The 24,198-nt window shown below is 40.8% G+C and overlaps 1 protein-coding gene and 1 non-coding gene across 3 annotated transcripts in view; one reads left to right on the top strand and one right to left on the bottom strand.

The window, feature by feature from the left end:
* Positions 1-24,198, bottom strand: part of DGKI (diacylglycerol kinase iota) — a 515,206-nt gene that overhangs the window by 327,944 nt on the left and 163,064 nt on the right. The window lies entirely within an intron of this gene.
* TRNAW-CCA (transfer RNA tryptophan (anticodon CCA)) lies at positions 23,526-23,598 on the top strand. The gene has a single exon. It is a non-coding gene; the product is annotated as a tRNA-Trp (tRNA).

Genomic DNA, 24,198 nt, shown 5'->3' on the forward strand with positions numbered 1-24,198 from the left:
AAATCACCACTGGTGTTGAATCTTCAATATGTTATACATGGATGACTCTACACTGGTATCTGTTACTTTCACAGTGATTCTCAACCTTTGCCTATGATGGGACTTGGAGAATCAGTCTACTTAAAGGCCTTCCAGGTATTTCTAACATGAATTGTGAACTGAGAACTACAGTTCTATATAAAGGTATGTGCATCTGACCACTTCATTATGTCTGCTAATGTGACTAAGCCCCAGCATTTATATACTGAAATACATTTATTCATTCACCAATGTATTTACTACTGAATGTCTATTTCATACCAACCACTGTTCTAGATGTTTAAGATACATGAATGAAATAAGCACACACAAACTGTTGCCTTTGTGAAGCTTCTAGCAGGAAATATATTTTGCCAGGCACTGCTTCATTTTACATTCCTTATATATCCCTCACGAGGCAGGTACTTTTATTATCCCCTAATTTACAATTAAAAAAATTATAGCACAGAATGGTTAAGCTACGTGTCCAAGATCACACAGATGGGAAGAGGTTCAAGTGAGATTTGAATCCAGGCATCTGACTTAACCATGTACATACTTAACCATGACCCAAACCCACGCTTACATGAAAGGGTGACAGCACACACTTACACAGCAAAAGAGACATATGACAAATCAGCCTCTTGCCATGCTACTTTTGTAATTGTTGCAGTGATAAGTGTCTGATCTCTATAAGAATGCAAGCTTTCAGAGAGAGGCCGATTAGAGAGACATTCGATCACACGGGTTGAGAACACACCCTACCTCACCCGTCACCAAGTTGCGTGACCTCTCTTAGCCTTTCCTTGTATTTCAAATCAGAACAATGTTATCCAACTCAGAGAGTAGCTCTGGCCATTTTCTTAAACGTGTGCGGGATGCCTGGCACATGACAAGCACGATAAATAGTCACGGCTATTACCGGTCTTGCATATGCATCAGCCATCCTCACAAGCATCCAGCCAAGACGAGGTATATGGTAAATCTCTGAATAAATATGTGCTTTTTATTCGATTGCTCTCAAATATTCCAAGTTCCCTGGACACTGCTGTTCCTTCGATAAACATTTAACAAGCTTCTATTATGTGTCAGGCAGTTCAAAGGGGTTATTCAAACAGATTCTTCTTCCAGTCATCGTAAATAATTCCACGGTTGCCAAAGGAATGAATCACTTTTCTTCCCTGGCTTGCCTAACTGCCTAGAGCAAAATTAAGAAGCACCACACACTCCCCTCAGACAAATTTACCAACATATTAAAAAAAAACGCAATCCAAATGACATCGGAAGTATTAAATGATATTCATGTAAATGACTGCAATACCAAAAGGCAACTGTTTGTTTGTTTAATCTGTAAAGCAGACTGGCTGCTACATGCCCCTGGGAAATTGGGAACCCACTGTTGGGATTTATTTCCCTAGCCTAGTTCGTCGTCAGCACATTCCTAGAGCAGTGCTGGCATGAGGTTGGTGTGCAATGCGTCAATGATGTGGACATGAGGCAACATTTCTTAACTGGGATTCTCTCAGGAGTTAATGACATTCTTCTCCTTAAGATATCAGTTGAGGTAATCCCTGGGGATGGATAAAAAGTAATCATACTATTTGGGGTTGAATTGTGTTCCTGCATCAAATTCATCTGATGAAGGCCTAATCCCCAGGACACACCAGAATGGGACTTTAATTGGAGAGAAGGTCTTTACAGCGATAAACAAGTTAAAAGAGGGAATTAGAATGGGCCCTAATCCAATACGACTGAGGTCCTTATGGAAGAGATGATTTGGATAGATACATACATAAGGAGAACACTATGTGAAAATAAAGGCAGAGATCCAGGGATGTGTGTATGAGCCAAAGAAGGCCAAGAACTGCCAGAAAACCACAGCACCTAGAGGAGCGGGGCCTAGACCACATTCTCCCTCACAGCGTCAGAAGGAATCAACCAGCTGATCTTAAACTTTCAGCCTCCAGAACTGTGAAACAATAAATTCCTATTGTTTAAAACAGTGTTTGGTACTTTGTTAATGACAACTCTAGCAAATATACATGCTTTAATAGCAAATACACTTCAAAGCTAGATCCACAATCTTGATTTAGTATGACAGGGTTTTCCAGTTTAGTTCAGTTGCTCAGTCGTGTCCAACTCTTTGCAACCCCATGGACTATAGCATGCCAGGCCTCCCTGTCCATCACCAACTCCAGGAGTTTACTCAAACTCATGTCCATTGAGTTGGTGATGCTATCCAACCGTCTCATCCTCTGTCGTTCCCTTCTCCTCCCGCTTTCAATCTTTCCCAGCATCAGGGTCTTTTCAAATAAGTCAGTTCTTCACATCAGGTGGCCAAAGTATTAGAGTTTCAGCTTCAACATCATTCCTTCCAATGAACACCCAGGACTGATCTCCTTTAGAATGGACTGGTTGTATCTCCTTGCAGTCCAAGGGACTCGCAAGAGTCTTCTCCAACACCACAGTTCAAAAGCATCAATTCTTCGGCAGTCAGCTTTCTTCACAGTCCAGCTTTCACATCCATACATGACTACTGGAAAAATCATAGCCTTGACAAGATGGACCTTTGTTGGCAAAGTAATGTCTCTGCTTTTTAATATGCTGTCTAGGTTGGTCATAACTTTCCTTTCAAGGAGTAAGCGTTTTTTAATTTCATGGCTGCAATCACCATCTGCAATAATTTTGGAGCCCCCAAAAATAAAGTCAGCCACTGTCTCCACTGTTTCCCCATCTATTTGCCATGAAGTGATGGGACTGGATGCCATGATCTTAATTTTCTGAATGTTGAGCTTTAAGCCAACTGTTTCACTTTCCTCTTTCACTTTCATCAAGAGGCTCTTTAGTTCTTCTTCGCTTTATGCCATAAGGGTGGTGTCATCTGCATATCTGAAGTTATTGATATTTCTTCCAGCAATCTTGATTCCAGCTTGTGCTTCATCCAATCCAGCATTTCTCATGATGTACTCTGCATATAAGTTAAATAAGCACGGTGACAATATAGAACCTTGACATACTCCTTTCTGGATTTGGAACCAGTCTGTTATTCCATGTCCAGTTCTAACAGTTGCTTCCTGACCTGCATACCGATTTCTCAGGTGGTCTGGTATTTCTATCTCTTTCAGAATTTCCCACAGTTTATTGCGATCCACACAGTCAAAGGCTTTGGAGAAGTCAACTCCAAAATGTTGACTTCTGTCCCCATGAAATGCTGGGTACTTTTCAATCATAATTCTACCCTTCAGAAACTAATAATACTTCAGAAACACACTCCTATGAAAAATCAGTGTTAAGAACAACACTCTCACACAGACAGTGAGCATCTGATAAAGTTCTATTTGATTCAACAATGAAGTAATGAACAGAGGAGACAAATGCAAAAACCAAAGTCTGTATAAGAAACTGGGTACTAACGCATATGTATGGAATTTAGAAAGATGGTAACAATAACCCGGTGTACGAGACAGCAAAAGAGACACTGATGTATAGAATAGTCTTAGGGACTCTGTGGGAGAGGGAGAGGGTGGGAAGATTTGGGAGAATGGCAATGAAACATGTAAAATATCATGTAGGAAACGAGTTGCCAGTCCAGGTTCGATGCATGATGCTGGATGCTTGGGGCTGGTGCACTGGGACGGCCCAGAGGGATGGTATGGGGAGGGAGGAGGGAGGAGGGTTCGGGATGGGGAACACATGTATACCTGTGGCGGATTCATTTTGATATTTGGCAAAACTAATACAATTATGTAAAGTTTAAAAATAAAATAAAATTAGAAAAAAAAAAAGAAACTGGGTATGACAAACTGATTATTTTTAATAATCAGGAAGAAAGTACCTAAAAAGACTTCTAACTCTGCTATAACAATAGATAACTTTCTACAAGTTAATAAGACCTCAGCCCCTGTGACATTAACCTCTCTTTGGTCTATAAAATCATGACACATCAGCCTTTCACAGGTCAACCTCTAACTTTTTATGGGGATATAAACTGCCAGCACCTCTATCATTTGTGGATAATTAATCAAATATACAGAGACAACAAAAATATAATATCCCAGAATATCAGGTAAGATTCACATAACTAAGAAGCAAGGTTCTACTTCTTTTGGAGCAGGCTAATTAGAATATATATGCTCTAGTAAAATAACATTAAAAAAATCAAACAATAACCTTTTTCCATTGTCAGAATTTAGGGTAACTTTATATTCCCTACGCATGGTTCAAACTACAAATTAGAATTTGTTGTGTTGCTGTTGTTGGTATTTCCCTCATGGCTCAGTGGTAAAGAATCTGGCTGCAGTGTAGGAGACGTGGGTTCAATTCCTGGATCAGGAAGATCCCCTGGAGAAGGAAACAGCAGCTCACTCCAGTATTCTTGTCTGGGAAATTCTGGAGAGAGGAGCCTCTGGAGAGAGGCAGGCTACTCATGGTTTAAACTATTAATTAGAATTTGCGTGTAGCTTTATATATGTCTAGAATATTTTGGAAAATCTCATAAAATATATGATCTTACTCTCCAAACAACAATAATAATAGCAATCTGCTAGATACCCAGTATGCCTTGGACATTATTTTAATGGTTTTCTGTGAGGCTAGAAGCAGCTGCTTGCAAGTTTACTAGAGAGCTTGTTGGGGAGTGAGGGGAGCAGGACTGGCAAAGTAAGAAGTTGAACCGTGATGCAATTAGAGACTTTGGTTAATCCCACATAACAATTTGGAGCTGGAATGCCCTTCAGAGCTGTCCCAATTTCAGGCAGAGACGCGACTTTGAACCTCCACATCAATCAGTCATTGGGTGCAGGCAGCCCCCTGGCCAAGCATAACATGGTCAAGAGACTCTCTTACATTGAGGCAATGCCTGGGGAGGGGCTCAGCTGCAGACTCTCGGCAGCCAGTGCTCCTGGAAGCTGAAAAAAATAAGCACCTTGGTCCTGAGGCACGGGGGCAGCAACCCACAAAATCCACCACACACCTCTCTAATACTCACAACAAACTAGGAAATGGATCATTTTATTATGCCCATTTTACTGATGGAACAACTAACATGAGAAAGTTTAAGGAAATTATAAAAGCCATTCAGCTCAGAAGTAATGAGGCCAAGACTAAAGCCCAGATGTCTGGCTCCAATGGCTCCACCCATCTGCATTCCCTCTGAAAGGGAGGAGGGAAGGGAAGGAAAGGCATAGAAGGAGAGAGAAGGATGGACAAGATGGTACAGGGGCTGGGCAGACAGTGGCTTGAAGCGACCCATGAGATGCTCTGGTGTGTGGAGGGCAGAAGGGCATTTTAAGGACACAGTCTAATGTCCAACTGGAAGTTGAGCTGCTGTCATGGAAATGCCCCTCCTCTGTATTTCCCACCTGCTCTTATGTCTTCAGGAAAGCCTACTCCTAGCTTAAAGGCAGTTGGGTTTTATGAATGTGAAAACTGAAGACAAGGCTGAATTTTACATCTAGGTCAATGAATATAGAATAGACTGCCTACTGGGATAGAAAGATAATCCGAAATTGAACAAATTTAGAAAAAGCATGAGCCTCGGAACAGAAATAACCTTATGATCGTAAGCCCTTTGGGAAACCACAGAATTTAGGGGAAAGAATTTAGATTTCTGTGGGGTTGTTCCCAGTAAAACTGGCAACAGGAATTGTTTATCTTTAGAGCTGTCCCTTCCCTGCTTCCAGGCTAGGACACTTTCTGAGTGCCTTCAGTTTCTCGTCACTCCCGGCACCTTTGCTGCTACCACCACAATCTTGTTCAGCCAGTAATGTCACATAAGAGATAATACAACACAGCTTCATCAACTGAAAACAGTTTAGGACATGTCCCTAAGAAGGGTGTCGATAAGAGACCCGTCTTGTCAAAGCTATGGTTTTTCTAGTAGTCATGTATAGACGTGTGAGTTGGACCATTAAGAAAACTGAGTGCTGAAGAATTGACGCTTTTGAACTGTGGTGTTGGAGAAGACTCTTGAGAGTCCCTTGAACTGCAAGGAGATCAAACCAGTCAATCCTAAAGGAAATCAGTCCCAAATATTCATTGGAAGTACTGATGCTAAAGCTGAAGCTCCAATACTTTGGCCACCTGATGTGAAGAGCTGACTCATTGGAAAAGACCCTGATGCTGGGAAAGATTGAGGGCAGGAGAAGGGGGTGATAGAGGATGAAACAGTTGGATGGCACCGTGGACTCAATGGACATGAGTTTGAGCAAATTCCAGGAGATTGTGAAGGACAGGGAAGCCTGGTGTGCTGAAGTCCATGGCAAAAGGTTGGACACGACTGAGCAACTGAACTGAACTGAAGAGACTCGTGAAAATGCAAAAACCTTCATGATCCAAAAGAATGGAGTCAAATGATATTCAAAGTGGTCAAAATAATTTCCCTAAGCTACAACCCAAAATACTGCAAAATAGATGGGTGGAGGGTGGGTTTAGAGGCAGCAACCTACTGCTTACTTTGAAACCAGTCCTAGGATGATGCTAGGTTTACAGAGAGGCTTAAGAATGTAGCTATGTCTTCTCAACTGGTATCAGGGAGAGAACATTCCTGGTCATAAAGAAAGCTCACTTCAGATAATTTAGACAAAAAGACTTTCATAAAGGAATTATTTTAAAGTAAAATTATGAGGACTTCTCTGGTGATCCATGGTTAAGAATCTGCCTTCTAATGCAGAGAACTGGGGTTCAATCCTTGATCAGAGAATTAAGACCCCACATGCTGTAAAGCAACGAAGCCCATGTGCCACAACCACTAAAGCCTGTGCACTCTGGAGCCCATGCAACACAACTAGAGAGCTCGTGTGCCACAGTGAAAGATCCCAAGTGCCACAACCAAGACCCAGTGCAGCCAAACAAATAAATATTGTAAAAGGAAGGTTAGGGAGCAAACCACTCCCTGAACTCAAGACTTACAAAAAAGCTCAAGACCCCAGAGCATGTGGTATTGAAGAAAAGAGATGTCAAGGTACCCAGAGACTAGACACCAGGTGAATGTTTGAATGGTGCAATAAACCACAATCAGTAACAAATCAGTGTATATCTCAGCCTTCTCTTTAGCAGACAAAGGAAGTCCATGATCATCAATCTCTTCTCACATTTCTTATTTTCAAATCTGTTAGTCACATTTGCAACTCTACCAGGCTTTGTCTGAAATCAACTTGGCTCTTTACTGCATCTCTGGGTCCAACGTAGAGAGCAAAATACCTCATTTGAGGTCAAATAACTAGTCAGTGGTGGAGCCAGGAACAGAAATCAGGCCTCACCTCAGCCCAGCCAATCTACATTATCACTGTATGGCTATCATCCATCCCACTCAGTTTGGCTTACATGTGTACATGTTCTCTCCATTTTTCCTGCCCGACACCCCCAGCAACTAATTCATCACCACCCAGATCTTCATGCTTCATATGTGTCCTTTGGGACTAACAAAAAAGAAAAAAAGTGAAAGTGTTAGTCACTCACTTCCAACTCTTTGCGACCCCATGGACTATAGCCCACTAGGCTCCTCTATCCATGGGATTCTCTGGGCAAGAATACTGAAGTGGGTAGCCATTTACTTCTCCGGGGTAGCTTCCCAACCTGGGGATTGAACCTGGGTTTTCCAAATTGCAGGTAGATTCTTTACTGTCTGAGCCACACAGGGAAGCCCCAATAACAACAAAAAAATCATGACTGAAATTTTCAATAAGCTAGAAAGAGAAAAAAAGTCTTCAATATGATAAAAGAGTTGTCTGAAAAATCTACAAGTAATATTATACATAAGATTTTCTCCCTAATATTGAAACAAAGTACGTCTACTTTCACCGCTTCTATTCAACATTGTTTTAGAAGTCCTAGCCAGTGGAGTAAAAGAGAAAAATAAGTAAAGAAAAAAAATATTGGGAAGGCAAAAGTAAAATTTTAATTTGCAGATGACTTAATTGTGTAAAATCCCAAGTAATCTACAAAAATCTACCAGAATTAATATGTGAGTTTGCAGTCATAGTGTTCAGAAGCCATATACAAAAATCTCCGGTATTACTACATATATGCAACTACGAATTGAAAAATAAAAAATTTAAAATATCATTAAAAATGACATTCAAAAAATGAATTATGAAGGTATATATCCAAGAAAATATGTATATGACCTATACTGAAAACTACAAAACTTTACTGAGAGAAGTTAAAGAAATTGTTAATGAACGAAGGTATCATATTTGTGTATTGAAAGACTCAATACCGTTAAGATGTCAAATCTTCTGAAACCCAACTGGTATTAAAATGTTTATATATATATATATATATATATACGTATATATATACGTATATATATATATATATAAAATACATAAAATAGTCAAAAACCTTGAAAAACAATAAAAAGTTGAAGGACTTTCACTACTCAGTTTAAGACTTACTATAATGACAAATCAAGAGCATGCGATATCAAAGAATGGATAATTAGGTCAATGGAAAAGAATAAAAGACTTCAAAAATAGACTTACACATGTATGACTTCAAAAGAGGCACTTAAATCAATGGGGGAAAGAATATCCTTTTAACATATAATCTTGAAAAAAAAAAAAGATTATTTGTACTGTTAAAAAATTTAACCTTGATCCCTATCACACACTGTATACAAATGATGCTACAAGAGGAATCACAGATACAAACCTAAATGGTAAAACTATTAAGTTTCTAGAAGAAAACATGACCTTGGAGTAGACAGTGATTTTTTTTTTTTTTTAGATATAATGCAAAAAGTTCTAACCACACAAGAAGAAACTGACAAATAGGAAATCATCAAAATTAAAAACTCCTACTTATCCAAAAAGATATCAAAAGATACTTCTTACTCTGCTATTCCCATTTCTGTGCCAATAGTAAAAAAGGTTGTGTTAAAACTTCTGAAAAACTGCTCCTTCATAAATAGCAATGAGAACACTTGCAAAATTGTCAAAATCATTATTTTTGAGAACTCTGGAAATTACCAATTGATCAGATGAGGCTGGCAGCAGCACTGCCCTTGGTTAGCTACTAGGGCAGGCTGAGCCCCTCGTCTTAGGCCAATGGTAGCTTCAATCTGCCCCACTGACCAGGGGTGCAGCCCACTCAGGAGTCAAAGCCCACTCCGTCAGCACTGACCATCCCCACCAAGATTTCGTCTTCTCGTCCACCCGATGGCAGGACGGAAACTGCATCAGCCTGCAGTCTTCTAACGTCCAGGATTTGCTGTTGATGTTGTTTGCCTTCAACTCACCCAGGACTGTGATGATACTGGTAAGACTGCACTTGTCTCTCACCCCCAGCCCCAAATTTCAACCACCTGTTCTTGAGAGCCTGAGTGAGGTCAATTTTCTGAAATTTCAGGGAACCAAGAACTTGAAAGGACCCCAATATTTGCTCCCTTTTGCCTGGCCAATCCCCACCAAGTCATCTGTTCATGATTTCGTCTCTCCTGCTGGGATGGCCCAGCAGCCACGTCCATGGACTAAGCAAATGCCCCAGGTCTGTCAGGCCTTTGTGCAGACACCCTTCACTTGCAGGACTATTCTCTCTGAGCCCTCTGCCTCAACCCCTAGTGGCAGCTAGAGAATGAAAGAAATCATGAAGCTTTCTTTACTAACACTGTAGTCTGAACAAAGCAACATGTTCCCGCCTATCCTCTGTGTTCACTGATTTACAGGAATGGACAGAAGGGCCGAGTAGAAGAATTTTCTAGCCTTCTCAATAGGCAGCTCTGGCAGCATTGCAACTTTAGAACGGGTCCTCCTTAGTATGTTTGTAGTCTTCAGCTTTGACACTTGACCATAAGTCCAAGGTAACAGGAAAAAACCCTCCACTAAGGGTTTTTCAGAAAGGGGGAGGCAGTTTATATTTAGGAAAAATAAAATGAGTTTCAGAATCAGACTTTTAGATAGTCGATACTTAGTAGCACATGCCTATATGTACTACAGAGCAGTGCAATGAATTGCTGGCTGTACAGAAGGACAGCACTTATGGCCCCTCCCCTTGTTAAGCAACAGATAATAAATAATACATACATGAATTATTGCTGAGAGATACAACTGTTATAAAGGGGATGATAGGAACAAGTGGTGTAGAATGGGAATGATGGTGACAAGGGACCCGACCAGGAGGAGATGACAGAAGCAGAATTTAAAGTAACCTGGAGTGGAAGTCCTGCTCTCCTATTTGCCAAATACACGATCTACCATGATTTAATGTCTCAGACTCAATTTCTTCGCCTGTAAAACAGGAAGAATAATTTATACCACATTGGGGTTGTTGTTAAAATTTAATTAAGAATATTAAACACATCTTTTTCCTATTACTTTCCTAGAACACAATAAAGGTTTTTTAAAAAGGCATCTAAGGATTAACTTTATAACTCTAGACAAGCCATGTACAAGCTCCAAGCCTTCTTTTCCTCAACTATAAAAGAGAGAAGGCAATATCTTACAGACTGTATGAGGCTATAAACTACATTTCAAATAAAAATATTTCTTTGTAAAGTTCTAATGTCCTTGATATGATAAAGTAATGAATATACACTCTTAAGCTTGGTTCAATTTATCATGAAACTAATGAAGTGTAAATTTTGGGGGCCTCTCACTTGTATGGGCCACTGTGAGTATCAGGAGTCACAGAACTTTGCATGTGGGAGTGTGAGACACGATATAGTGAGGAAGGATTTACATGTAAACATTCCTGGTGTGTTGTCTAAAGAGAACTCAGGAAAAATAGGGGCTACATATCAGAGTCCATTCATGGGTCTACAGACAATATGTCTGTCTTGGATACTGGTACTCAATGATAGAAGGGAAAAAAAACTCTTCCTTGAATATTAGGCTGTAAGCTAGCCCTTACATAGGTTTGCTCCCTGAGTTGTCCCAAAGAGTCAACCCAAATATTTAGTATAAAGTAGTTATGGGTTAATAAATGTTCCCAGACCACCTGACCTGCCTCTTGAGAAACCTATATGCAGGTCAGGAAGCAACAGTTAGAACTGGACATGGAACAACAGACTGGTTCCAAATAGGAAAAGGAGTACATCAAGGCTGTATATTGTCACCCTGCTTATTTAACTTCTATGCAGAGTACATCATGAGAAACGCTGGACTGGAAGAAGCACAAGCTGGAATCAAGATTGCTGGGAGAAATATCAATAACCTCAGATATGCAGATGACACCACCCTTATGGCAGAAAGTGAAGAGGAACTCAAAAGCCTCTTGATGAAAGTGAAAGAGGAGAGTGAAAAAGTTGGCTTAAAGCTCAACATTCAGAAAATGAAGATCATGGCATTTGGTCCCATCACTTCATGGGAAATAGATGGGGAAACAGTGGAAACAGTGTCAGACTTTATTTTGGGGGGCTCTAAAATCACTGCAGATGGTGATTGCAGCCATGAAATTAAAAGAGGCTTACTCCTTGGAAGGAAAGTTATGACCAACCTAGATAGCATATTCAAAAGCAGAGACATTACTTTGCCAACAAAGGTCCATCTAGTCAAGGCTATGGTTTTTCCAGTGGTCATGTATGGATGTGAAAGTTGAACTGTGAAGAAAGCTGAGCGCCAAAGAATTGATGCTTTTGAACTGTGGTGTTGGAGAAGACTCTTGAGAGTCCCTTGGACTGCGAGGAGATCCAACCAGTCCATTCTAAAGGAGATCAGTCCTGAGTGTTCTTTTAAAGAACTGATGCTAAAGCTGAAACTCCAATATTTTGGCCACCTCATGTGAAGAACTGACTCATTGGAAAAGACCCTGATGCTGGGAGGGATTGGGGGCAGGAGGAGAAGGGGACGACAGAGGATGAGATGGCTGGATGGCATCACTGACTCAATGGACGTGAGTCTGAGTGAACTCCGGGAGTTGATGATGGACAGGGAGGCCTGGCGTGCTGCAATTCATGGGGTCACAAAGAGTCAGACACGACTGAGTGAACTGAACTGAAGTGTCTAAGGAGTAAATACAAGCCCTCCCTAGAAAAACCAATTCTTTAAATCTACGTCTCAAAGAATTTCAAGAAAGTACCAAAACACATGAAATCTCTTATCAAAAATTATAAACACAGAAGAATCAACGAGTACAAGCCAGCAAAAGCAAAAGACTCTAGAATACTAAAATTGTCATGACTAGAATATAAAACCATGTTTGGTGTCTTTAAAGGAATAAACAATGGGAGTAAAATTAAAATTGGTAAGAGACTATTACAGTTAAAGACAATTTTTAAAAGACTATAGATAACTTTTAATAAGGAAAACTAATTAAAAGCAAATAATAAATGAGCACATAGTATATAGAAGCAACAGAAAAGTTAGCAAACTATAGTGAAGATTTAAAGAAATTATCCAGAATGCATAATAGAGACAGAAAATTGGAAATGAAAGGAAGGTTAGATGCAAAAATCAGTGAGAAAATAGATCTAACATATGTCTATTAGAGTTTCAGAAAGAGAAAAGAGAACTGTCCAGAGGCAAACTTAAAGCCATATTAGAAAGCAATCCAAACACCCAAATAAAAGATCTTTGTCTATATGGTGGAAGACTTTTTAAAGATGTCAGTTCTCCCCTGAATGATCTGCTGCTGCTGCTGCTGCTGCTAAGTCACTTCAGTCGTGTCTGACTCTGAGGCTCCTCTGTCCCTGGGATTCTCCAGGCAAGAACACATGAGTGGGTTGCCATTGACTTCTCAACCCCTGAATGATTTAAGGATTCATAAAATTCCAATCAAAATTCCCACAGGCTTTTGGGTGAACTTGACAGACCCATTCTAAAATTTACATAGGAGAGTAAAGAACAAGAGTAGCCAAGGTTCCAGAAAAAACCCTGGAAGTAGGGTTAGCATTAACAGATATCAAGACTTGCTATAGCATGTTGACAAATAATACAGTGTGGTTTTGACACAAGAATAGACAAGCTGACCAACGAAACAAAAAATGTGATTCAGTAACAAAACAAAAAGTATACGGAAACTTGATTTATGACAGAACTGGCACTGCGGAAAATTGAGAAAAAGATACATTTTTCAGTAAATGATCCCACAAAAAATTATTATCCAGACAGAAAAAAAGAAATTAGACCCTACCTCGAAGGATGCATACAAATTGATCCCAAGTAGATTAAAGATGGAAAAGTAAACCAAAAAACCAGGTAACATTCATAAAATAATATAGGAAAGCATCCTTTTATCAAAGTGGAGGGAAGCCTTTACTAAATATACATATACAAAAATGCAGATATCCTAAAATGCTTTACAAGTTTAATTAAGTCATTCTGTTTATCAAAAACACTATGCAGAAATAAAATAACAAACCACAAAATAAAAAAGATGTCTTCCACAAATGTAATTGACAAAGCATTAGTAGAAATACATACCAAAAAGAACCCCTCCCCCCACCGATAAAATAGGAAAAAAGTGGAGAAAGATGGAAGGAAGGAAGGGAGGAAGGAGGGAAGGGGAAAAGAGAAGAAAAAGAAGTAGAAATTCATATCCTCCCCCACTCATTCTTTTCTCTATCATTTCAAACCACTTTGTACACATTGGCAAAATTTTTAGTTTATTTCTAATATTAACTCTTGGAAATATTAACCATTGGAGAGAGAGGGAACTTATAAACTGTTAAAAGGTATACAGTAAGGCACAATCACTGTGAGAAACACCTGGCATTACCTAGGACACGGAAGGAGTATGTGCACGTGTGCGTGCTGTGCTAAGTCGCTTCAGCAGTGTCTGACTCTTTGCAACCCTATGGACTGTAGCCCACCAGGTTACTCTATCCATGGGGATTCTCCAGGCAAGAATACTGGAGTAGGTTGCCACGCCCTTCTCCAGGGGATCTTCCTGACCCAGGGATCAAACCTGTATCTCTTAAGTAACCTGTGTTGGCAAGTGGGTTCTTTACCAGTAGTGCCACCTGGGAAGCCCCTGAAGACAAACACAGCACAATGTTTACCAATGACACTCCAAGGTACAGATCCTACATATCTCTGGCACATACACACAAGATGCTATCAAAATAGTATAGCAGTACTGTTTATTATAAAAAAAAAAAATAGAAGAAGCCCAAATGTCCAATGAATGCAGAATGGATAAATACACTCATAATGAGAAATAACACTCTGTGGCAATGAAAATGAATGAGCTCCACAGAATGAAACAGATGCAACTTGGGAAGAGTGATTGAAAAACACCAATCGCAGAAGATGTACAGTTGTATCTACTGATATGACATTAAAAAAAAAACACAAATAGGACTACACTATGTATTCTTGAGAGGTGGTGTGGTGTGGAGGGTAAGAGCACACAATCTGCAAACAGACCCCTGGAGTTGAAATACAGGCCATCACACTTAATACTAACTCTGCTGCTGCTGCTGCTGCTAAGTCGCTTCAGTCGTGTCTGACTCTGTGCGACCCCATAGACGGCAGCCCACCAGGCTCCCCCATCCCTGGGATTCTCCAGGCAAGAACACTGGAGTGGGTTGCCATTTCCTTCTCCAATGCAGGAAAGTGAAAAGTGAAAGTGAAGTCGCTAGTCGTGTCCGACTCCTAGCGACCCCATGGACCGCAGCCTACCAGGCTCCTGCGCCCATGGGATTTTCCAAGGAAGAGTACTGGAGTGGGGTGCCATTGCCTTCTCCGAATACTAACTCTAGGATTTTATATACTTCATTTCCTCAACTGTACAATGGGTACCTCTGAGGATTGTTTTAGGATTAAATGAAGATAGGGCACCTCAAATGTTTACCATATAAAAATCACTATAAAGTTTTATGCTGCCACAGTGAAAGATATCAATAGGTTAACAGAATAATGAAACACAGGGAATGATAAGTAAACAATTCAGGTCACTTAAAGGAGGTTCAAGGATGGATTAAGGACATCAGAGGCTATGGTAGTGCTCTTTGTTATTAAAATGGGTAGCAAATTCTCAGGTATTTTTTGTGTCATTATTCTTTATAACTTACTAACATTTTATAAATGTTTTTTTGCATTCTATTTCCTCCTTCCACTGAAAAATACTTTTAAATGTTGTAAAATTGGAAATAAAAGGGGTAGGGGAGTTCAAACAGTCAAGTTACTGCTGTCCATTCAAAGCCACCACCCTAGAAAACACACAGAAAAATCTCTCAGTAACAGATGGCATTTTCCTGAGACTCCAGTACCTTGTTCAGAATATTAGTGATTTTTCTTTTTTGGAAATGCCTCCAGAGCCTGCAGCCCTTCTTTTGAGCATTCTGAATGCTGACAGTTCTCATCCTTTGAGGGGAGATTTAATTTTTCTCCAAATAGCAGCAAGCGATTTGAAACCAACTTTGATAGATGAGATGGGTGATTTTGCTCTCTGACAGATAAGTGAGGTAACAGTGTTTCATAAAACAGTTTCTCAAAGTAATTTCAAAACATAATGGACTTCCAGGCATAGCAGAGTAATCAAATCCAACCTCCCTCACAACTAGGGAACTAGATCTGCCAGGACCCTGACAAATGGCTAGGCAGCTTTTACTCAGAATTTACAAATAACACAAAGTCAGACAGAACACCCTAGAAGATGGGTGGTGATAAGCACTGATATCTACTCATCAATCTAATTGCCATATTTCCTAAGTATATAGCCTTCTGTTACATTTTACTGGTCAATATTGGACCACTGTTTCCACAGACAGATATCAAAATCTGACATCTTAATATTAGGTGCATCAGCTCTTTTTCAGAGGAGAATAAGGTGGTAAATATTATTTATGATTCACCTAAGACACTGATGCAAGTAGCAACCAGATTATGACCAAGTGCAGAAATCCTGCTCAAACAGGACCTGGCCTCCAGTTTGGAAGTAATTAGTAATATCTGTGGAAATGGTTTCCATCTTGACCATAGGGAAATCATGAAAAAGGATCACATGCATTGTTAAAAGTTAGATACAAATTATCTATGGAATTTCCTAAATCTATTACTGTAATAATCCTACCCAATAAATGAAATGAGCCTAATTACATGTATTTATTTATATGTATGTGCATAATATATATTTTATTTATTTATATTTATTTATGTAATGTATGAACTTCCTGATGTTCAAGCTGGTTTTAGAAAAGGCAGAGGAACCAGAGATCAAATTGCCAACATCCGCTGGATCATGGAAAAAGCAAGAGAGTTCCAGAAAAACATTTATTTCTGCTTTATTGACTATGCCAAAGCCTTTGACTGTGTGGATCACAATAAACTGTGGAAAATTCTGAAAGAGATGGGAATACCAGACCACCTGACCTGCCTCTTGAGAAATCTGTATGCAGGTCAGGAAGCAACAGTTAGAACTGGACATGGAACAACAGACTGGTTCCAAATAGGAAAAGGAGTACATCAAGGCTGTATATTGTCACCCTGCTTATTTAACTTATATGCAGAGTACGTCATGAGAAATGCTGGACTAGAAGAAACACAAGATGGAATCAAGATTGCCTGGAGAAATATCAATAACCTCAGATATGCAGATGACACCACCCTTATGGCAGAAAGTGAAGAGGAACTAAAAAGCTTCTTGATGAAGGTGAAAGTGGAGAGTGAAAAAGTTGGCTTAAAGCTCAACATTCAGAAAACAAAGATCATGGCATCCGGTCCCACCACTTCATGGGAAATAGATGGGGAAATAGTGGAAACAGTGTCAGACTTTATTTTTTTGGGCTCCAAAATCACTGCAGATGGTGACTGCAGCCATGAAATTAAAAGATGCTTACTCCTTGGAAAGAAAGTTATGACCAACCTAGATAGCATATTCAAAAGCAGAGACATTACTTTGCCAACAAAGGTTCATCTAGTCAAGGCTATGGTTTTTCCTGTGGTCATGTATGGATGTGAGAGTTGGACTGTGAAGTAGGCTGAGCGCCAATAAATTGATGCTTTTGAACTGTGGTGTTGGAGAAGACTCTTGAGAGTCCCTTGAACTGCAAGGAGATCCAACCAGTCCATTCTAAAGGAGATCAGCCCTGGGATTTCTTTGGAAGGAATGATGCTAAAGCTGAAACTCCAGTACTTTGGCCACCTCATGCGAAGAGTTGACCTATTGGAAAAGACTCTGATGCTGGGAGGGATTGGGGGCAAGAGGAGAAGGGGATGACAGAGGATGAGATGGCTGGATGGCATCACTGACTGATGGACATGAGTCTGAGTGAACTCCAGGAGTGGTGATGGACAGGGAGGCCTGGTGTGCTATGATTCATGGGGTCGCAAAGAGTCGGACACGACTGAGTGACTGATCTGATCTGATGTAATATATGTAATGTATGTAATATATATTTACATACATTTTATTTCATGCTAGTTCATTGTGATTTTCTTTTGTAAGTCTACATAAAATATCTATTTAAGAACTCCAGGGAATTTAATAGAGGTTGTCATTAAACTTATTAAGCTACAATTTCATCTGCACAATTTTGACCATGGAACCTTTTCCTATAACCAATCTTCCAGAAACACTGCCATCTGCAATATTTCTCAGACGTTATTGGTCCAAGGCTCTGTGATCAAATCTGCAAGGTCTCTCACTATCTGTGATACAATTTAGTTGAATATGGAAATCTTTCCTCTTCAAAGAAACTAGGTTGTTTTAAAATCTGTTCTTTTTGATTTTAGATTCTTTTCTATCATCAATATTTATTCATTTCTTCCAATTTGAAGGTAATTCTCCTTCATGGAATTACCTGAAGTAACATTAGGCAAAAATCCAATTTTAAATTTTCACAGATCTAAAATTCTAACATCATTTTCTTCTAAGATTCTTTGAAGGGTATACAAAAATGTTAAAAAGCATCAAACACATACTTGCTTTTAAGTATATATTTTAAACAATGCAGAGTGTTTTAAAGCAATTTTCACCTTTAAGACTGACTAGATGTCCGTAACTGTTACTTTTAAATTTTTCTTCTATTTTGTTGCACCAATATGTAGACATTTACCCCAGAAAAAGGACAATGACATATCCAGCACAGAACTGGAAACAGAGACTTGGAAAGGACAAGAGAAGCAGAGGTGGGGCAGAGGGGAGCAGCATGAGCCGCCCAAATTCCACATGCGACCCTGGTTCATGACATTGAACCTGTAAAATAAGAGGCAGCCAGTATACCACAACTATCACACAAACTGGCCCTGAACAAAATCCTTCCACATTACTACTTATGTCAATCCACCTTGTTATAAACTGAATGTTTGTGTCTCCCCCCATCCAAATTCAAACTCCCAATGTGATGGTATTTGGAGGCAGGGCCTCAGGAAGACAATGAAGTCATTGACTGATGAGATTTAGTGTCTTTATTTAAGAAGAGGAAGAGATCAGAGCTATACACACACACACACACATACACACAAGGCGAGGACACAGGGACACAATACAAAGATTGTCAGCAGAACAGAAAGAGGACCTGTATCAGGAACGAAATCAATGAGCACCATGGCCTTGGACTTCCCAGCCTCCAGAACTGTAAGAAGTACACCCCTGTTGCTTAAGCCACCCAGTCTGTGTTTGTTTGTTGCTGTTGTTGTCTTTCTAAAGCCCAAGCTAAGACACACCATAAATGCAGTAAGATGACATCTTACTGAAATTAAATGTTAACTATAAAATCACTCCCTTGCTGAAGGAATAGAGATGCACAGATAGAGTATGGACATGAACATGTGGGCAAAGGGGTGGGTGGGAACTGGGAGAGTAGCATTGACATATATATATATACTACCGTGTGTTACTTTCTCGGGCTCCAAAATCACTGCAGACGGTGACTGCAGTCATGAAATGAAAAGACACTTGCTCCTTGGAAGAAAAGCTATGACAAACCTAAGCAGTGTATTAGAAAGCAGAGACATTTACTTTGCTAACGTAAAGGTCCGTATAGTCAAAGCTATGGTTTTTCCTGTAGTCACGTACAGAAGTGAGAGGTGGACCATAAAGAACGTTGAGCACCAAAGAACTGATGCTTTCGAACTGTGGTGCTGGAGAAGACTCTTGAGAGTCCCTTTGACTGCAAGGAGATCAAACCAGTCAATCCTAAAGGAAATCAACCCAGAATATTCACTGGAAGGACCTATGCTGAAGCTGAAGCCCCAGTGCTTTGGCCACCTGGTGTGAAGTGCCAACTCACTAGGAAAGACCTTAATGCTGGGAAAGATTGAGGGCAGGAGAAGTGGGTAACTGCCGGGGTCCAGCCCCGGCTGATCCAGGGTATTCGAAGGGGAGACGGCTTAGGCGACTATTTAAATATTCATCAAAGATATAAAGAGTAATAGGATGAGGATAGCTCAGTAGGAAAATTCAGTGGAGAAAAGAGGCTGAGTAGCTTGGTTTACGCGGGAGACCAATAAAACTTCAAGACAAGAAGCTTGCACCACTTACATAGGCCGCAGGCGTCCTTCCATTCTCCCGAAGGAGTGGAGACACTGAGGCCTCCCCAGTCGGATCTTAGAAGCCCAGGCATAATAAGTAAGCATGGCGGGTTCCACGCTCCAGATGGAGACTCAGCCAGAGAGAGAGAGAGAGAGACATGGGGAGACCAGTCTTTCGAGGAACAGATCCCAATTCTTTATTTTCCAGAGTCTGTTTTTATACACTGAGATGTTATACAAAAGTCACGCGGGGACAGCAGTCCTGACTTTTATTAAAGTCAGGTGCTTCATACAAATGTATACAGAGGTCTTAGGGGTGTTACATCATCTTCTGGCCAGGGGGGCCTGCTGACAATTTATGACGCTCTCCTTGTGACAGTGGTCAGTCAACCAGAACACTTGTTTTCTCCAAGGGGGATTATTCTTAAAACAGACGCCACCCAAATAAAGTTACATTCCTATAGGGTGAGGGTGTAGTGGGTTTTAGTTAAGGAAAGAATTTACTTAGCCTAAGGTCTAACATGATTAATATCAAAGGTTAATACTTATTTCTTCTATATATTCATTAATGTGTGTAAGGGCAGGGGATGTGGAGTCTTTAGCAGCAAACATTGGCTCAACAAATGAAAAACCCTTCACCAATACAATTTCTAATCAGCCCATTATACTTATACTAATAGTTTTCTAACTTTTCTAAGGAACCTGTTTTTAGAAGGTTTAAAGCATCTCGTGCCTCTCACGGTTGGGAGGCTGTGAGCAATCACATGTGGCCGGACAAGCCCGTCAGGCAGGCTAGAGAACCTTCAGAGGAGTTTGTAGGTTGAAACACTCCTATCATGCCCAGGAATTATTGTTAACTGGAGCTCTAAGTTAACTCCTTCTCCAAAAGAGGTGGTGGGGGACAGCCCCTCGTAAAGTCAGAGGTGTAGGTGAGAGCACAAAGTAGTAAAGTAGGCAGGCTCTGGTTATGGGGGTAGATGCTCGAGGATTTCCAGGGGGACTCCTGAGGCTCGATCCCGCCTTTGCGTATGTCGAGCCTCCTTCCTCATGACCTTTGCCATGGGCGGAGTACCTCACTCTGGCCCCCAACAGGTAACAGAGGATGAGATGGTTGGATGGCATCATGGACTCAACAGACATGAGTTTGAGCAATCTCTGGGAGATGGTGAAGGACAGGGAAGCCTGGTGTGCTGTAGTCCATGGGGTCGAAAAGAGTTGGACATGACTGAGTGACTAAATAATGTGTAAAACAGATGGCTAGTAGGAAGCTGTGTATAACACAACAAGTTCAGCTTGGAGCTCTGTGATGACCCAGGGGATGAAATAGGGGGAGGTGGGAGGGAGGCTCAAAAGGGAAGGGAGGGACCTATGTATACATAGAGCTGATTGATGCTGTTGTACAGCAGAAACCAACACAACATTGTAAAGCAATTATACTGCAATTAAAAACAATAAATAAATAAAATGACTTCCCTACTTAGAAATGAAGTAACTGCTTGCTCTCCTCAACATTAAACCCACATCCTCACCCTAAACTTGAGACGCCCCACCTTCCCTGTGTCCAGTCATGCAAGTCTACCTCATTAATCCACACAGGCAGTCTTTCCATTAGCTAAAGTAAACTGCTCATTTCCGTGCCTTCACAAATATGAATTCTTCCACCTGGAATGGCCTTGCCTGTCCTTTCTGGCTGTTTATATTGTTCTTCTTCATGCCTCCCTCCTCATCAGAAAACACAAATAAAAATAAGCACCATAAAAACTAATAAATACGAGCCTTCTCTGCAATTTCCCATAGGAGAATCAGCTGATGCTGCCCTGCTCCCTTTCACTTCTTGCTTCCTGGTGAAAGGCAGGAGCACAAGAGCTTAGATCAGCGATTGGTGTTACAGATTCTGTGTCAAATGGTGCGGGTAGGACCCGGGCCTTGATATTTGGAAAACCTCCCTGGGGGACTGAACGTGCATCCAGGAATGAAAGCCGCCTCTCGGTCTAGCTGTGCACAGAGTCTCAGGCAAAGCTCTGGAAACATTATCTTAATTAGGAGTCAGTGAACAGACCTACCGAATTAGATGCTCAGAGGCTGAGGCATTTGTATTATTAAACAGCTCTCGACAAACCTAGGCTGAGAAACTCAGGCCCAAACAGTACATTAGCCTGATGGTGGAGCAGGACCTTCTGTGCTCAGGCCCACTGCCCTCTTTCTTCCCATTTTGAAAGTCCCTCAAAGTGTAGCAGCAACGCCCCTTTTAGCATCACCCAAAACATCACTTGGGTATTCCATGATGCTCTAGAGGTGGATCATGATGAAAGCCCCAGGTTCACCTAGGGTGTGTCTATAGTATAATAGGCCCAACAAAAACCAAGTGTGGACACCTGCAACAGTGGCCTGTTTTTGTGCAGAAGAAAAAAGGAGGAAAATGCAAATATGCAAAGCAACAAGGAAAAACATGTTACTCAGAAATACTCTGTGTGCCGTGAACACCAATCACACAATGAAGAAACAGCCCACAACTCATTATCTCAGTGGTAGAGCCAGTCTGCAAGGAGCACAGAAAAGGGAGTGAATTTTGCCTAGAAGAGGGTACAGGTACAAGGAGGTGGCACTTAAGCTCGGTATGAGAAGGGTTTAACCAGATGGAGATTTAGATTCAAAGTGTGCTAGGAAGAGGGTGCAGCATAGCAAAAGCCCAGAGCTGCAACAGTGGCAGTGACAGTCTTGTGCTGGTACCAAGAATCACCACTGTGCTTACGTGGAAGAAATACAAAGGAAAGAGACAGCACGAAGCTGGATGACTGAGGGCAAGAGCATGAAGCCTTGAATGGCCGACTGAAGAGGTCATATCACCAAAGCTCTTATATCAGAGAGTCCGTTACCTCTCTGGCCTCTGCCAAATATTCCTTATTTTCAGCTTTAATAGAACCTCAATAGCAAGTTCAACATGATAGTTCTCTGGAAACCGTGAAACCTTCCTATAACTGTCTCATTATAATTTTGTTTAACATCTTCAGACAATCTGAACATTCATGAAAAGGTTCACTATCAGAATAAAAACCACAAGAAAGATCTTTAAATGACTGCAAAATTTCCTAAGAAAAGCTTGCAGACTCTTTAGGCTCACAAGCAATCCCCACAGGTATCCCCAACTGCTATTGCATTCAGTTGCTATAACAACTTGCCACTCATTTCGACTTTATACCAATAACCCAAAGACAGCTGGATCCAGAATAGGTTAACTCAAACATAAAGCAAAAGATGCCAGTGGAGAAAAACTCAGCAGGGAGGTAATTAAAAATGAAATCACTATTCTCTTAATGATCTTTAAAAGCAAATGATAATGTAGACCCTTGAACACAAGCAGTGTGTGTTGAAAGACTGAAAGGGACTCCAGGAGTGAACATCTTACCACTGACCAAGAAAGGGCCCCTTTTCCCAACTTCATTTCCATCCCTGCCCTCTCTGGAAAAGACGACGCAAATCCCCAAAGGTCAAAGTGGGTACTTCCTTAGCCTTTCACTCCTCAACTTTTTTTTAATTGGGGTATAGTTGCTTTCTAATGCTGTGTTGGTTTCTGCTGTACAAAAAGTGAATCAGCTATATGTGTACATATATATATATATATATATATATATATATATATATATATTGTTACTTAGTCATGTCCAACTCTTTGTCACCCCATGGACTGTAGCCCACCAGGCTTCTCTGTCCGTGGAATTTCCCCGGCAAGAATACTGGAGTGGAATGCCATTTCCTTCTCCAGAGGACGTTCCCAACCTAGGGATGGAACTCTCATCTCCTGTACTGGCAGGTGGATTTTTATCACTGAGCCACCTGGGAAGCCGATGCACACACACACACGCACACACACACACACACAGACACACACATACACATCATCCCTCCCTCTTGAACCTCTCTCTCACCTACTCCCCATCTTGCCCCTCTAAGGTCATCACAGAGCACCGAGCTGAGCTTCCTGTGTTATTCAGCAGGTTCCCACTAGCTATCTGCTTTACACATGTTAGTGTATATATGTTAGCCCCAATCTCCCAATTCATTCCCCTCCTTCCACCTGCCATGTCCATATGTCCATTCTCAGCATCTGCATCTCTATTCTTGCTCTGCAAATAGATTCATCCATACCATTTTTCTTCCCTGGTGGCTCAGAGGTTAAAGCGTCTGCCTCCAACGCAGGAGACTCAGGTTCGATCCCTGGGTCAGGAAGATCCCCTGGAGAAGGAAATGGTAACCCACTCCAGTATTCTTGCCTGGAGAATCCCATGAACAGAGGAGCCTGGTGGGCTACAGTCCACAGGGTCACAAAGAGTTGGACATGACTGAACGACTTCACTTCATACCATTTTTCTAGATTTCACATATATGCATTAATACACGATATTTGTTTTTCTCTTTCTGACTTACTTCACTCTGTATGACATCTTCTACTTTAAACAAGTTCTATTACTGACCTACTCCTTTTCCTCTCCCTCTGAAAAAACTCTAGGCCTAAGCAAATTTGACCCCCAATGTTGATTTTATTCTGTCTGTTTCTTGCACAATGCTGTATCAACAACCTTTTGCTCACTGATAACTGCACACTCTCCTTCAGACCAGCTCTTATCTTATGAAACTTGTCCTATTCCACTTGTCCTATAAGGTCAGTTCATCTTGCTAACCTTTATTAAATTCTAGAACACTAGGGGACAGGGACTGTGTTTTATTTGGGACCATAACATACCAGCAAATAGTAGGTAGCCAGTATTCTTTCACATGATTGGAACTGAAGGAAGAAATTTCACCCCATACACAGAAAAACTCCAAAAAA

This window comes from Bos javanicus, chromosome 4 (genome assembly GCF_032452875.1).
Source record: "Bos javanicus breed banteng chromosome 4, ARS-OSU_banteng_1.0, whole genome shotgun sequence".
NCBI lineage: Eukaryota > Metazoa > Chordata > Mammalia > Artiodactyla > Bovidae > Bos > Bos javanicus.